General features: G+C 38.4%; 1 protein-coding gene across 2 annotated transcripts in view; it reads left to right on the top strand.

Moving 5' to 3' along the window:
• LOC122815513 (solute carrier organic anion transporter family member 1C1-like) overlaps positions 1–17,928 on the top strand; it is a 4,185,790-nt gene that overhangs the window by 219,265 nt on the left and 3,948,597 nt on the right. The gene's annotated exons all lie outside the window — the stretch shown is intronic.

The raw sequence follows: 17,928 nt of genomic DNA, 5'->3' as shown, positions 1-17,928 counted from the left end.
AATCTCTAAACTCTTAAAGAAAACTGTCACACAACCCAATATATTGGTTATTGGAGACTCTTTTGTGAGACACACTGATGTCCTACCCACCAGGCTGAGCAATGAGACAGTCACAGTTAGTTCCCTATCAGGAGCAAGGATCCACCAGATCACACATGCACTCAGAACATTGAACCAGAAGTACCAGTATGACTCTGTCATAGTCCATGTGGGTGTTAATGACCTGAGACATGCCTCCCTGGACTATATGAAATGAAGCATGATGGAGCTTTCAGCTTATGTGTCTCAGGCAGGTATGAGTTCAGTGATGAGCAGCATTCTACCATCTCAAAGAATGATACCACAATATAAACAAAAGATTATTGACTTTTGTAATCGACTTAGATACTGGTGTCATTCTTGTAGTGGTCCAATATTTGTCACTTTTGGAGGACATGATCAGCAGACCATGCCTCTTTACCATGAATGGTCTGCATCTGCCCATTGGGCTTTTGGATACTGGCCAAAACATTATCTACCCCTGTAATACCTTTTTTTAGCAATGATAATCTGATAAACATAGTAAACTCTACATAAGATCAACTAAAGGTGTTACTGCACAATGTGGAGAGTGTTGACATCTTTGCAGTTACTGAGACATGGTTTAAAGCCTCAGAAGGCACCCCAGCAGTAGAAGGTTCTAATGACTTTCACACATTTAGACCAGATACCACAGAAGAAGGGACAAGAAGTGGAGATGTAACAGTCCACATAAAAAGTAAGCACATCTCAAGGTTGGTAAAACAATATGACATGCTTGAGCTACTCCATGTCCAACTAACTTTAGGTAAAATCCCATACCATATCCTTGTTAGCTATAGGTCCCTGTCTATGACCTAGGATAATCATGCCACATACATGAATGCACTAGAGTCACTTAAAATTCAGCTCAAACCATATTTGTTGGTGGTTTCAACTATCACACCATAAACTGGGATAAATACACAGCCACTAACATGCAGGCTTAAAGATTCCTGGATTTTTGTCAATGCAAACACCCTTGAACAGTTAGTCTGCACACCTGTTAGGGGTGCAAATATCCTGGATCTGGTCCTCGCAAATATGAGGGAACATTGCCCCCTGTATAATGTCCTCACTGGTCAGATCAGATTACAAAGTAGTCACCCTTGAAATAAATGTAAAGGCTGAACTCCAGGCAAACCCCAGAACCTTTAAAAACTAAAAATTTCCAAGGCTAACCTATCCCCTATTAAACAATGGCATAAATGAATTGAAAGCCCCCAAAACTCAGAGAACACAGTGGCCTACACAGAAGTGTTTACGGAAACCCTGTGCAAGCATGTAAATAGCTACATAGAAATGGCAGTACCAAAATGAAATAAACTTAGGACAGAATAGAACAACAAGCACCCATTGGTAGAACCCAGTATAAATAAGTTATGCGGCAAAAGAAAGAAAATATCATGTACAAAATTAGCAAGGTGTATGCCCAAAAGACAAAAAATAATTTCAGTTTCAGCAAGCAACTTGGGACTAATCAAATCCAGCAAAGTTAACTTCGAGGCAAAAATAGCCTCCCAGTCAAAGGATAACCATAACTCATTTTTCACTTATGTATGCAACCTTAAATGGAACACCTAACATTATGCTGAACTAATAGTAAATAGAACTTCCGATACTGAACTGGGGAACATAGCAAATTTTGCAAGCCTATAAATTTAGCTCCAATTTCACCTCCCTATCACCTGAGTTACCCACAGGAAATACTCTCTACCATTTCTCCCCCAACTATCGCTAAAAACAGGTCCTCACTACACTCTTCAAAGCTAAAAGCACTGCATCAGTGAGTCTCTATAATCTCCCAGGATGCCTCTTAAATGGCTTGAAACATTCCCTCTTAGGCCCACTAGAGTCTCTGTTTAACTACAGCCTCCAGACAAGCTTCATCCATAGGGAATGGAGTACTGCAACGGTCATCCCTCTACACAGAGGTTGACAATCAACAGATCCAGGGAACTACAGACCCATACGTTTGACTAGTCTTATATGCAAGACCATGGAATGAATTATCATGGACCTGATAAACAAAGACATCGAAAAATTTCAAGCACTGGACACATCCCAGTTCAGTTTCATCAAGAGCAGGCCATGTCTGCTAAACTTGGTGGATTTCTTTGAGAAGGCAGTACAGACATGGACATGGGCAAAAAGATATATTCTGCCTACCTTGCTCTAGCAAAGACATTTGACATAATATCGTATTATAGACAAAATCTCTCTGTCACCTGATGGATAGCCAAATGGCTCACAGATAGGACACATTATGTTTGGGCTTGTTACTAGTGGTGTCTCACAGGGCTTGGTACTGGGACCTTTCCTATTAAGAATATGCTTCTCTGAAGTCAAGGCAAATGTAGGGAGCCTTTGGCTGAGTAAATTTGCTGATTTCTACAAGGTGGCTGTAATCATTGAATCCTACAAAAATGTAGCTATCGTCCAGGAGGGTCTGACACAGACATATAACTGGTGCCAGAATGATGGCCTAAAGCTCAGTGCAAAAAATGTATAATTATGTCGTTTGGGAGGATGATCACCCCTGCAAATTACAACATTAATAGCATTTCCCTAAGAGTAGACCCAGTGGTAAGAGACCTGAAAACTCAAGTTGACAGTAATATGAACTTTGATCATCATGTGTCCTTGTTAGTGAGAAAATCCCTCTATGTGGCACAAATCATAAATAAGTGCATGGCATGCACAAATAAGGGATTATAGTCCCACTATACTCAACCCTCATTAGACCAATAATCAAGTACAATGCATCCTTTGGCACATACCTGACTAGGCATTTTCAGCAGCAGACGTGGCCACAGAAATTCCTCACTAAAAGGATACTGCATGTAAATAGTATATCCTATATGGGCTGCCTCAAACCCCTGTCCCTGAACTCAGTCACCTACAGATTATTTAGGGGCGAAAGGGACTTTTTAAACTTAATAAGAATAACCTGATGACTTCTTTCAGCTGGTAGTTTGTTGTAGGGAGCTGGGACTGTTTGTGAGAAAGCTCTATCACAAATGTATTTATTTTTTATTTATTTATTTATCATTTGTTAACCGGGAAAGTCTGACTTGGAACAAAGCCAATTTTCAGTGGAAGCCCAGGGAGAAAGGCTCCAGAATGAGTGTTTTAAATCCATAGAAGATCCAAGGCACATGATAGCTGAGGAAACATAGTTGGAAAAGCAGAAGTACATAATTTAGACTCAGTCTAGTTCCTAATAATGTTGTGAGTTGTTACCTGGGAGCCACTGGAGTCATTTCTGTAAAGCAGATCATGAATTTAGATATATATAATGAGTAATAAAAGCCTAATTATACCAAATAATAATAGGCAAGTGGTATTTGCAAAAATGTAAGAGATAAAAACAGACTTCCAATTTGAGAGTGAAATGTTAGCTTAGTGTCTCTGAGGCAGAAATGTAGATCAGTGCTCGGGGGATATAAGAAGGTTGAAAGGTTTAGTTAAAATGGTTTTTGAAGGCATCTATTAAATGGAGTCATAGTTGCTGTGTAAAAAGTGGCAGGCCTTTCTTCAAACAGTCATTTTTACTTTGATCATTGCCCTTTATTGGCCAGATGTCTACAAGAAAAGTTGCAAAAATTCTGCAGAGCAAAACAATAATCTGTTCTGTAATAATGGTCCAAGGTATACTGGTGGCTGTAGTGGCATTCAAAGCACAATTAATGTCCAGCAGGCTCAGTTGTACAAATTATCATTTAATTAAAGAATTAAGAAAAAATATAAGTAAATCTTGAGGGTTAAAAAGAGTAGAACATAATATCTGGCAGCTAGGAGCATGCCAATGCTGTATATAATTTTAAGTATTAATATCAAGCACAATCAGATATTTTTTGATCAACTAAATATACTCCAGAGTGTCATTAGAGATCTTTTGCTTTGCAGCAGATGTTATAAATCCAAAGTCACATCAGTATAAACTCAGATTAAATCAAATTAAATCAGGTTGTTTGCCATAAGTAGTAGCAGTTGAAACAATTGAATACTTCCATGAAGAAAGAACTCCATATTGGACAGGGAAACACAAAATGATTTGTGACGTTTTGCATGAGCCAACATTAAAATATAGAATGTGGTGGTAATCAGCTTATGAGAGAGGTATTGCAGGCTTCTGTAGTTAAAAATAATTATTAGTACTTGAATCCCCAAAGAAATAAATAACACCATCCCTTGTCTGCAGTAGTGAGGAAATCATTCTATATTGCACAACTTATAAACAAAGGCATGGCATCTAGGTCCAATTAAGTCATTGTTCCACTGTATTTGGCATTCATCAGACCTATCATTGAGTACAATGCCCACTTTGGTATGTACCTAACCAGACATATCCAGCAATTGGAATGTCCACAGAGGTTCCTCACTAAAAGAATACAGGGCATAAGTAAAATGTCCACCTCAATCCCTGTATTCAGGCCGTTGAGGGGAGATCTATGCCTAGCATACAGGGCATTGTCAGACCCCACTCTGATGGACCATATCCAAAAACAAACAGCACCAGAATTACCCATTCAAAAGACTTAAACCTTGCCTGTGATCTAAATAGAACCTACTGAACAGACAAGTATGTATCCCAGATCCCAGACCCAATCTCTGGAGCAGACTCCCCAGCCATGTGAAGCAGAGTTCCTCCCTTACCATATTCATGTGTAACTTGGACAACTGGATGGGGAACAGGAAATTCATCCCTTGTTTGGCATCTATGTCTCTAATGGGCACAGGCAAGCTGTAAATGGTTCATCTCCCAGGCCCCCGCTTGGAAATGTTTCAGCCCCTGCTTACACTTATAGGGGTACCACAACTTGTTTGAGATTTGGGATGCATGGCTAGGCTTAAAAAAGGCCCTTATGGTCATTAATCTAGTAAACCCCTATGAACCTATGAAGATGCCATGTAGCTTAGAGACTGGGGCTGGTATCAAAGAATGAGTTATTCTGTAAAATAATAAAACAGTAAAAAAGATACGTTCCAGTATCTGGATACAAATTTATGAAACCCCCTTTTAAAGTTTATTATTAATCTGCTGAGGACTACTTAGGTGGGTGGTTTCCAGCTAAAGTCTGGGAAGGATTAAAATAAGCTACATATCCCAGCTGTGCAGCGGGGTAATATAAATCAAAAATAATTGAATAAAATTCAGTTCTTGAGATTAAATAATATGGTTGGCAGCTCCTAGCTGTAGGCTGGTACTACCTCCCTGAATTGAGGGGAAAATGAAAAACAAAAATTTTATAGGTATTTATTTTGGGAATGAGGGAGCTAATGGGGATTACCTGGGTCTATCAAGAAAAATAAGCAAAGCAGCTCAGTGACTAAATAGAAGTAAATAATACTAAATAAAGAATAAATAGATACTTGTCAAAGCAAGTACAGTCAGATTAAACTGAGGCAGCATAATTCCTGCATTAGAAGTATAAAAATGGACAGTCTCTGTGATGTTTCTCTTTTATTGCTTTGCAAAAACTGTAAATAAGTTGTTTGATTTAATTTCGTATTTGAACTATCAGTTACATTTGCATCCTGGTTCTGGGGCTGAGCCTGAAAATGGTTCAGGTGAATCAGTTTGCCACCCCAATTAACAAATGAGATAAATGCAGATACTTAACGTGTCTGAGGAGTTTTAGTATGCATGATGTAAGAATGGAGTTTTGCGAGAATAGATTTTGCTTTTTATTGATCTTGTGTGTGTGGATAGTAATACAAATAGGAGCATAAACATTTGAGAGCTTCTGAGAATGAACACAAGTTTAGGCAGTGATAGGTTTAAATAGAGCATTTAATAAGTTCCCTAATATTTTGAAGTATTACTTATCTGGATCTTGGGAATTTGCAACGTGTTCCTTTTTGCTGTTTGTAATGTGATGCCTGACACAGATGCTAGAGTCTGTAAATCAATTTTGGTGTTTTTTTGTTAGATTTGAACTGTTTCCATGCATGCACAGTCATATTTTAGTATGTTGTTTCTGAGTCTCTTTATTTGATTGGGGACACTGCATTCAGAAATGCTGAGAAAGATTCTGTTGAAGAAGTATACTGCCTTATTTTGGGTGCAAGAGCAAAAAGACATGAGACTACTGGCTTTTCATGAAATTAAGATGGCAGCTTCCCTGAACTCACTTGGTACAGCATTATTTGCATAGGTGTGTGACTAATAAGTATTTTTATTTTTTATGACAAGAAATAGATAAGTGAGTAACCATCTAATGAAAAAGGCAGTGTGCCATCAGATGTGAATTTTTCTGGGTTTTCTTCAAGTATCTACTCAAAAATATTATGATTTCCTGTAGCTTTATCGATGCTGATTGGTAAATCAGTTGAGAGGTTTTGTTGTGTGCAAGCTATTTGTCGATGTTGAAGTCACCTAAGGTAACCATTTAGGTTAGATGTGTGTAGTTAGCCAGTGTAAGGTATAATTAATGATTTCTTTGGGATAAATGTATATGAATAGTGATAACATGTTTTGCTGCATATACTGCTTCAATGTTTATAAAATATAAGCTTGTGGCTTTAAAAGCAGACTACCAGACAGCTTGACAGCAGTCAGATACATCTCACCCACATGTCAAGCCCCTTTTTTTTTTAAAAAAATTGAGACCTTTAATCTTTCTAATAATATGTGGAAGTGCATTCCACACTTCCCCAGAGCTGCAGTGGAACTCCCAATTTTTAATTCTATTGAGGCACAAATTCTCCTTTATTATGTATCTCTAATGGGTGGATTTAAATTTCTATACCCATTTCATCTGCCAATATGGAGCTATGTAAACACTGTTAGATTATAGTTAAACCCCATTATTAATCTGTAGCAAACTGAGTATAGCAATAACTTTCTTAATCTTTGTATGCCAACCCCAACACTTTCACCTGTCTGATCTGCCCAATAAGAAACCTCTGTATTCTTTCCAATCTATTAAGCTGGTCTCTCATATAAAGACAGACAGCTGCGCATTATTCAGTTAGAGGCCTAAATATTGTTTCTACAGTAAGATTAACAGATTTTTATCCCTACTTTAAAGATATCTTAATATATCCATAATGGATATATAAAATTTCCTTATAGTCTTTCTCACATTTGCCTGTAAAGTAATCTGATCATCATGACCAACACAAGGTCCCTTATAGTTAACACATCTTCCAAAAGATTGCTATTGAGTGAATAAAGAAATTGTAAATTATTGTTATGAAAGCAAACAACTTTTGACTTATTTTCTTCAAATACTGTTGAATTATTTCCTTTCCATGTATCCAAGGTGTTCAAAAATTCTTAGAGCATAAACTGGTCTCTGTATTGGTCACTTATGGGGCAGCCTTGGTATCATCAGCAAATTTGCTGTGATGGATTTTATTACCATGTGGGAACTCAGAGATGTAAATGGTGAGGAATTTAGGCCCCAACACTGATCCCTGGGGAATACCTACTACCTAGTTTCTTGTTTCTTGTAGAACATCTCTTATTTTCACCCTACATAATTTGCCTTCCAGCCAGTTACCAACCCATCCTATAATTATTTGTTAATATTCTTATCGTTCATGATACATAAGATTTTGTCATGAGGCACAGAGTCAAAAGCCATGTCAAGGTCTAAGTATATTATCTCCCATAAGACCTTGATTCAAGACTTCCCATTCCATATCATATTAACTTAAAAGATTGGCTAAGAAGGGATATCCCTCTGTAAAGCTGTGTTAATAAAGATGAGGACCACTGTGTAGATGTTCTGCAAGAAAGTTACTAATAAAACACTCAAAACATTTCCCTAAAAATATGGATGAAACTTATAGGGTGATAATTGTTAATCACTGCATTTGAGCCTCTTTAAAGATGGGTACCACCTGAGCTTCTCTCCACTACGGTGAAACATACCTACAGCTTAAGGAGTTTTGAAATAAATACTGCAAGCATGTACCCAAGTGACAAGCAGTTTTCAATAATAAAAACCCATATTATCCATCAGAATCCATGCTCATGGATAAACTGATACCTTTTATAACTTTAATACTGGTTTAGTTGTTTATCACTGGACATTTTTCATCTCAGGTAAAATCCTCTAAAGATTAATCAGAACTCGTTATAGGCTTAATACTTCAAATTTGTTTCTGCAAACAGTTTGGTCAATCGTTTCAGTTTAATGAGGAAGAAAGAATGCAGTCCAGTGAGGAGGATGTAGGGATGTGGGTTAGATCTAAGATGCAGGAAAGGGTTATCCTTATAAGGACTGATAAACCTCTTCCAAGGTTAATATAGATCTCTGTACATGAATGTGAAATTCTTCTGTAATCATTCTTAGATTATCTCCTGTAGGTTATGCAATACTGACCTTAAATTCACTATAGAGATGTGACTAGAGGAATACTTTTGTATTCATGTGTCAGTAGGGGTGTGCTACATGACAGGACTGGGAAGCGGTTCTGTTTGTTTTAAATGTAAGCTCATGGTATCCAAGACTGCCAACAAGAGTATCAGATAATCTGTGTGCATTATGGGTGAAGAAAATAAACTGTGGTTTTCTATTCATCTACTCTCCAACCTGCTATGTGAGGAATTTCTTTAAAAGGTTTACCGAGTACCTTGTTGCCTCTGTGTTGGGATGCAAAACCTTGTCATTCTTAGTGATTTCATTACTTGGGCTCATGAGGAGTCAGAGCAGCTAACAAAATATTTTGTCTGTATTTTGAAGGGCTCTGAGTTTGTTCACATGTTTACAATTACAATCCATCATCTTGGACATACTTTTGTCTGATATTCCTACTGGATGTGACAACTAGTGACTTGGTGGAACCCTCTTTTTTTCTGCTCACTTCCTCACCAACTTTAACCTTGGGCTGTTTTTTTCTCATGATCTTAAAGTGATGGGATATTAGAGTTGGAGTATCTTGTCATGACCATTATTTTCATCAAAAGTCTTTCTGTTCCTTTTGGAGGGTAGGTCTAAGAATTTGAATGGTTTAGTCCTTGGCTTTAATAAGTCATTGACTACAACACTTGATTGATTGCCCCCCCCCCATGTTGTGTACATTTTCAATTCAGTGATTTAGTTCAATGAATTAATCAACAAACTTGGAGCCCACGTGGGCCATTTCAGAGTTTGCCTTATAGTTGTCACTGGTGAGTATAAAAAGTTTGAGGACCATTTGTTTATTAACCACTTAAAAGAGACTAGCTCATTTGCTAGTCTAACTTGCTAGGTTGTAAATTCCAAATGTTACCTGCCCTAACATGGAAGAAGGAACTTTTTAGTTTTGAATTAACAGATGGCAGCCTCACAATGAACTTAAAATGTACACAACAAAGGTAGCACAGTGACACAGTGGATAGCACTGTTGCCTCACAACAAGAGGTTCTCTGGTTTGATTCTTGGCTGGGGTACCTTCTATGAAAGACTGCATGTTTTCCCTGTGTTCACATGGGTTTCCTCTGGGTGGTTTGCTTTCCTTTCACATTCCAAAGACATGCAGTAGGTGGATTGGACACTCTAAATTGACCATTGGTGTGACTGCATGTGGAAGTCTATGGTATGGAAGCACAGCCATGGCAAGACTAGTCACCCTGCAGTGCGAACCTTGGCTCTAGATGATTGTCACTGTTGAACTAAAACCCTGACCCTATGGGCAAAAATGGGAAAAGGGGTTGTGGGTGTATGGATGTAACCTGACAACTAAGTTTTTATTCATTGTCCCAATTTCATGATCAATAATGTTGAAATCTAAAATGGCAGCCAATATACTATTCTTTAAAAACTTGTATACAAGTATCAGATCTCCTCTTAAAAACCTGTAAGCAAAGGAAAGAAAGATAAATATTCCAATCTGTCCTTGTAGGATAAGTTATTGCAGCAATCTATTTGTCTGGAAAATGTTTTCTGAATGTGTTCCAATAACTTTGACTGAGAAATATTTAGTAAACAGGAAGATCCCCCATATGCAGTAATAATTCTGATACAAGTTATGTACATTTTTAATAACACCTGACTATCTATGCTTGAAAAACAACTAAGAATATTCCTTATTACCCCATAACATTCTCTAACAGTGTTAGATACATAAGCTTCAAAATTCAAATTAGTATGTACTGTAATGCCCAAATCTTTTATTACTTTGGAAGAAGCACAAGTGTGATTATCCAAAGTGTAAGGGTAATAATGATTACTATGTCCACAATGTAAGATGGTGAATTTACTAGTGTTAAAACCCAAGAAATTTTTGCGATAGGTAATTGATATTGGTTATAGTCCAAAAAATTTTAATATAACCATCAAACTTACTCAAGCGGTGTAAATTCAGGTCTTGGGCATTCAGTCATCATAAAACCAAACAATAATGGTCCCATCGCAGAGCCCTGTGGGACGGCCCTGACCACTGATCTGTAGTCTGATTACAAGTTTTTAATTTTCACTGTATAAGTTCTATCCAATAACCATTTTGATATCCATCTAACCACATAACTAGACTCATCAACATTCTTAAGAGACTTTATAATTGTATCTTGCTGGATGGAGTCAAATGCTTTAGCTAAATCTAGAAACACAACAAACACTGCTAATGTGTTGTCTAAAGAAGAGACAATATGATCATAAACATTTAATAGTGCATGATATTCCTGATAGAAATTCATGTTGGTAAATATCAGAACCAAAGTCCATTACATTTTAACATGATAGATAAAACACTTGCCCAACATGCATGTTAAGCTGCTTGGTCTATAATTCTGTAGCAAAATACCTGGTTACTTTTCAAGATAGGAACTTAACTACTTCCATACAACATTCTGGAACAAATGTCTCCCAAAGGGATTTCGGAAATAGCAAACAAGGAGCAATTTTTTTAGAAATCCCTTTTAAAAAATAGCCATTGAGACCATCGGGTCCTGCAGCAGAGTTTGATTTTATTTTTGATACAGCAAGCTTTACAAAATCTTTGATCATATTAGGGCAAGTTCCATTAGTGGTTAAATAAATCATCTTCATATACTTTCAGTAACTCATTAGGGTCTGTGATTATTTTTGAACCAACTTTAAGCACAGTACCAAAATATTCACCAAGGCTATAATGTCTCAGATGTTTAAATAAATCTTAGTTTGTTATCCTTGATTATTTGACAAGTTCATTTGAAAGTTATGTACCTCATTATTAATAGCCTTTAATTCATTTTTCCTAAACGTATTATAGTTGTTCTTATTTAGGGCAGAAGGAGAGTTTTAATAATGTCTCCATAAACTTATCTTTTTTCCTGTTAATTTAGATAGCTTTGAATTCCACCAGCGATGACTTTTAGCAACGCTTTTATACTGTGTCCTCTTTGGTACATAGTGATTAATTAAATACCTAACAAAATTTTTATTTATTTATTGACATTTGTTAACCGGGTTTGTCCAACTGGGCTTGTGGCCCATTTTCAGTGGAGACCCGAGGAGAAAAGCTCCAGTAGTACATTTTTAAGCAAGTACAATTTTAAACAATATTGATATAATAGCAGTTATAGCAAAAAGATTCACATATGTTGGGTTACATGCATAAATGTTAAAGTTGCATTAAAAAAAAAAGCTTAGTAACATTGTAAAATTGTAAAGAAAATTGTAAAAGAAATCCCAATTTTCACTTATACTGTTATTTTCAAAGATAGCATACCAATCCCAAGTTTGAATAACTTTGTTTATTGAATCAAAATCTGACTAATAAAACTTTTTTACCATCACAATGATTAATAAGCTTTGGCCTAGAAAAGGTAACTTTGAACTCAACACTTAAATAGTCAGATCTCCCTAAATGTTATAACATTTTATATTTAGTCTTTTGCAGATCCAATCAACATCAGTATATTTTTTTATCTCTGGTGGACTCATTTACTATTTTTGAATAACAACTGGTCAAGCTATCTGTTAGTAACTGATTGGATATCTTATTAGGTGTAGCTGGTGCTGACCAATTTATGCTGGGTGCATTCAAGTCCCTTGTAATAATATCAACCTCATTAGCAAAGCTTTTCCTTATAAATTGAACTAAGTTCTCATCAGTTCCTTTAGAAATATTTGAGGGTGATAAAAAAAGATCATATAGGTTCATAGGTTGGTACTAGGCTATTGGCCCTAGGGCCTATACAAGCCTAGTCATAACAATTCCCTGGCTATTTCTTACTACAATATTTACTTCCCTGGACCCCTGTCTAGCAGGGTGACTGATGTGATCCCGGGGTGAATTTCCTATCTCCCATCCAATCATCAAGGTTTCTTTTGAAGAGGGCCAAAGAGGCACTCTGCTTGACATGTATGGGCAGTCTATTCCAGAGTCTGGGGAGTCTGTGGGCCAGGAAACTATCCCTCCAGCATGTTTTGTTCATTGTGATGACAAGGTTTAGATCCCTGGAGCATATGGCTCTGAGGGATTGGAATTTCTTTAAGTGTAGCATGGCCAACAGCTCTGGGTTTGACATGGCCTTGTATGTTAAGCAGAGAACGCCTCTGAGTAGACGATATGCGACAGTGTATAGGTGGAGTTTTTTTAGATGGTGAGCATAGGGCATCTGCTTTATGCCTGTGATTCTTTTAGTGAGGTATTTCTGCGGCCTTTCCAGTTGTTGCAGATGACTTGAGAGGTACATACTAAACGGGGTGTTGTATTCTATAATGGGTCTAATGAGGGATGAGTACAGTGGGACAATGACTTCCTTTTTTCTAGATGAAAAGCCCTTAGTGATGAGGTGTGCCACATAGAAGGATTACCTGACTGTTGTGACAATATGGTTATCGAAGGTGAGACCTCTGTCCATCTGTGTCCCTAAGTCTCTTATCACACTTTCGGTGTTTAGTGTACTGCCACCTATGTGGTAATTCACGGGTACATGTTTTTTCCCAAAGGGGATAACTATACATTTCTTGGCATTGAGCTTGAGCCCATGGCTCTGGCACCAAGCATCTGTTTCTGTAAGGCCCTTTTGTAGAATATCCACATCATTTGGGGATTCCATAATGGCTCCCTGTTTGCAGTCATCTGTGAACTTTTTAGCCAGAGTCCCTTAGTGTTGGCCTGTACTTCAGAGAAGTAGATGCCAAACAAGAGCGGTCCCATGACTGAACCCTGAGGTACTCCACTTGTCACTTGTCTGGATCTGGTTTTGGAGTCGGCTACTTATACAGTGTTGGTTCTGTCAGTAAACCAGTTGGCAACCCATCGAGTGACATATGGATTAATGCCCAGCTTAGTAAGTTTATCTATGATTCCAGAGTGGGGGATGGTGTCGAAGGCCTTGGCGAGGTCCATAAAGGCTGTGTGGACCACCTTACCCTTGTCCATGGCTCTGTAGACTGATTCGAAGAAGTCAATCAGGTTCAGGAGACAACATTGGCCCTTCACAAATCCAAACTGCATGGGGTCCAGTGTTTGAAGGTTGTCAATGTCTTTGTTTATAAGTTCCATGATAATACATTCCATGGCCTTGCAGATCAGGCTTGTCAGACTGCTGGGGCAGTAGTTCCCGGGATCCAAGGTGGATTCTCCTTGTGGAGTGGGATAACTGTAGCTGTGCGTCACTCAGTGGGCATGAAGCCTGAAGTGACGCTATGATTAAACATGACACTTAGGTGAGGTGCCAGTTCATTTTGTAGTTCATGTAGTACACAGCCTGGGATGTCATCTGGTCCCATGGATGCTGTATTCTTAGCTTTGGAGAGTGCGTTTTTTACCTGTGTGGCCGTTATTACTGGAATTTGGCAGTCTTTCAGTATTGAGATGGGCTCTTTAGGGGGTGAGAGGGGGGTGAAGTTTGCACTGAATCAATCTGCCAGGATATTGGCAATATCCTTGGGAGCAGTATATTTAATGCCATTCTGTTGTAGCTCAGAGCAAATCTGAACATTGCCATTTAGATTCTTGACATAGCTATAGAATGTCTTGAGTTTGTCTTTGGAATCTTTGGCAATTTTATTTTCATAACTAGCTTTGGAGGATTTTATGAGGAATCTCAGCTTCTTACTGAGGCTGGTAAGGAAGTTTTTGCATCCTGGGATTTTCCTCTTTTCTGCAACAGTTTCTTCCTTTTGTTGTAAAGTTTGTTTATGGCAAGGGACCACCAGATTGGCTTCCTTTTTTTGGAGGAGAGCATCTTGGTTCTATTCGGGATGGCACGATTCATGCATGAGTGGATGTGCTCATACAGTGCCTTAGTGTAGGATTCAGCAGTCGAATATTCAGTTCCCGTCTGCATGGATGTCATGAAGTTTGTCACTTCTGACTTGAGTAGCATGAAGTTGGCTTTGGAGTAGTTTTTTTACGGAGGTTTCCTTACTGGGGGTGGGGGTGGGATGTGGATGTCAAGGGTGATTAGCTTATGGTCAGACCTGACCAACGAGGGGGTGACCATAGGTGTGGAGCATCGATTTCCCATGTTGGTAATGAACAGGTCTATGATATTGGAGCCCCTGGTGGGAATAAAGATTAGTTGATCCAGGGCATTAGACTTTATGAATTCCAAGAACTGTTGGGCAAAGGTGTTGGTACATGACTAGTTTTCCCAGTTAAAGGCAGGGTAGTTGAAATCACCCAGTATTAGGGTGTTTGGTTGTATCTTAATATTTTACAGTATGTTTAGAAAGGTGTAGTGAGAATCTTGGGGCATGGTGGGGGATATATAGCAAGCTACAATTTGGATTGCAGTCTTACCTGGTGTTAGTTGCACCTGGAAACTTTCAGATGCATTGTGTTGGGTAACTAGCCTAGTGTTGTGAATATCCTTAGTGAATATGGACATTCCTCTACCTTTAGTGTTTTGGTCCTGGTTTGGTGGCCGAAAAATGTGGTAAGAGTTGTAGCCTGGTATTGCAGGGGTGCTCTCTGGTGCCTTGAACCAGGTCTCAGTTACTGCACAGATATGAATATTCTCCATTTTTAGGAGTGCCTCGAGAGAGTGCATTTTGAGGTTTATACTTCTAGCACTGAGTAGCATTACCTTCAGATTTTGCTTGCTTATACCTATTAAGGTGGTGGTTTTGTTCTTTGAACTTCACCTAAAAAAGGCACTATAGGGGTGGCAAGAGCCTTAGCCAGTAACCTGAATCCCAGGGGCAACAGGTGCAGACCATCTCTGGCAAAGCATTGTGGTCTGTCAATCATGTCATCCCAGGCAGACAGATACTGGATCCCCTTTGAATGACACCAGAAGCTTAGCGAATTGTTGAAGTCAGTCATTTTGTCCTTATACTGTGGTATAATTCTGGGTGAAGGCGGGATGCTACACAGGGCTAGGGTCATACCTACCTGGGCCACATGATCCGAGAGCTCTTCCATGTCTCTTTTCATGTAGTCCAGGGATGTACATCTCACATCATTTACTCCAGCATGGACAATGACAGAGTCATATTTGTTCTTGTTGTGGAGTGACTTGAGTGCATGCGTTATGTGGTGGATCCTGGCACCCGACAGGCAGCTGACTGTAACTTTCTCCTTGTTCAGCCTGGTGAGTGGGACTTCAGTGTGCCTGACTATAAAGTCACCTATGACTAAAGTGTTGGGTACATTGTCTTGCCTTAGGGGCTGTTTTTGGGTGGCACACTGGTGTTGTGAGCTATGTGACACTTTGGTTGTGATTGGTGTTTGTGTTTCAGCTTCGGAGGTCCTTGTTGCTTGGGCAGGTTAATGTTAAGGGCCTCCACATACATGGGTTTAGTGTTGCTATGTGTGGGTGTTGGTGGTGTGGGTTTTGAAGGGCTATGTGTTGCTTGAGGTGTACTGCGGGTGTTAACCTTCTCCTCTTGACTGTCTACCACAGTCTTGGGTGGAGAGAGCTTTGCTTCCAGTTTGGCTATGTAAGTGCATCTGTCACAGGTTGTAGTGTTGGGTGGTAGGAGGAGAGGGTTGTCTGTGTACATGAGGCAATTGCTGCATTGACCAGTATGCCCAGATTCACCATGTGGACAGGAGAAATCAGCAGAAGCTGACCCTTGGACATGCCTGGTTTGCTGCTTTTTTTTTTTTTTTGTAAAGTACAAGAGCTGCTTTCCCTTACCTTAGCAAGGTACTTTGCAATTATAGGCTGCTTAGTGCCTACAATTAATTTCTCCTTATTTACAAGGAGAGTTGAGTGCTTGTATCAGTTTAAGACTTCCTAGTGCTTTCCAGCAGGTTTTAAAGCAAGTGCTTTTCACAGGGATGTTTAAAGGTAAGATGAAAAAAAATGGTTTATCCTAAACACTACATTGTGCACTAGAGGAGTTAAATGTGAATGTAAGTAACTTAAGTTTTACCTGTCTAAAAAGTTAAGTTTTAATGGAGAGTCACTATTTTTAAAACAGTAAGATAGATTAAAAGGGGGTGGTCACTTTTGTATTCTGGTACTATGGAATACAGTAGGATGGCCAATAAATTTAAATAGTTGAAGAGGAGTGATTTCACAAAATGATAATTTTGTGATGACTCACACAAGCCAGTAAAAACAAAGATGAAATGAGATATATGGTCAAATTAACATAAGGGGAAGACAACTAGAAATGCAGTGGTGTTTAAGAAAACTTCAGTAACCAGGTGGGGAAAAACATTTCTGCCTGACTCACAAGAGACAGAGCTGTGGTCTCTTTTCAAGTTTTAATATGCAGGTAAAAGCAGAATACAAGTAAAACACAAGGTAAATAAAAGAAATCACAGTATTCAAAATAGAAAAAGGCAATAAAGTAATACAATAAATAAAAAGCAAACTAACCTTTCCCTCACAGCAAAGTGTAGCAGAGTCTGGGTGAGCCTTTCTAGTAAAGCTCTGAAATGTTTTATTTTACCCGTTAAATAGAAGGTTTAGTTCCTAGCTCCAACCGTTCAGTTCACAGATGATTAACCTTAACTGACCTGTTCTATTGACCTGTACTAATTTCTGCCTGACTCGCAAGAGGCAGAGCTGTGGTCTCTTTTTAAGTTTTAACATGCAGTTAAAAGAAAAATACAAGTAAAACACAAGGTAAATAAAAGAAATCACAGTATTCAAAATAGAAAAAGGCAATAAAGTAATACAACAAATAAAAAGCAAACTAACCTTTCCATCACAGCAAAGTGTAGCAGAGTCTGGGTGAGCCTTTCTAGTAAAGCTCTGAAATGTTTTATTTTACCCCTTAAATAGAAGGTTTAGTTCCTAGCTCCACCCCCTCAGTTCACAGATGATTAATCTTAACTGACCTGTTCTGTTGACCTGTACTAATTTCTGCTTGACTCACAAGAGACAGAGCTGTGGTCTCTTTTCAAGTTTTAATATGCAGTTAAAAGCAGAATACAAGTAAAACACAAGGTAAATAAATGAAATCACAGTATTCAAAATAGAAAAAGGCAATAAAGTAATACAACAAATAAAAAGCAAACTAACCTTTCCATCACAGCAAAGTGTAGCAGTCTGGGTGAGCCTTTCTAGTAAAGCCTATCTATATTAAATCCCAGAACATCTATACTCATTGTTAAACATTCTGATTTCTACATTTGGGTCTGCTTTGTGAATCTAAATATAGCTTGATTTTGTGATTTGCCCTTGAAGTGGAACAGATGCACATTGGAACATTGATGGCATTATGTTGGTCTTTGGAGGTGCAAACCTGAATTGGAGGAGCCAGTTAGAGATATACCTTACAAAGGCAGTAATTTTAGTGGCAGACTGACTAGCTCTACTCTTGCATTTTGTGGACAGACTTTATTGCCTGGTTCTCTATTGCAAGTATGAAAGCTCATGTTACAAGTCTTGTCATTTTGAAAGTTAAAGTGAGTTCTGCTAGAGTAACATCAAATTGAGAAACTTGTTGTTAAACGTTTTGAGCATCAGTTTGAAGTTTGAAGACTCTGGCCAAGGGAACTTGTCAGACAAGAGTGCCTGGCTATAAAGCCATGCTGGGA

The sequence above is a fragment of the Protopterus annectens genome, chromosome 11.part0, assembly GCF_019279795.1.
Source record: "Protopterus annectens isolate FY-2018-M chromosome 11.part0, PAN1.0, whole genome shotgun sequence".
Classification (NCBI taxonomy): domain Eukaryota; kingdom Metazoa; phylum Chordata; order Ceratodontiformes; family Protopteridae; genus Protopterus; species Protopterus annectens.
The sequence above is the reverse complement of the archived record's forward strand: the minus strand, read 5'-3'. Positions and strand labels throughout refer to the sequence as shown.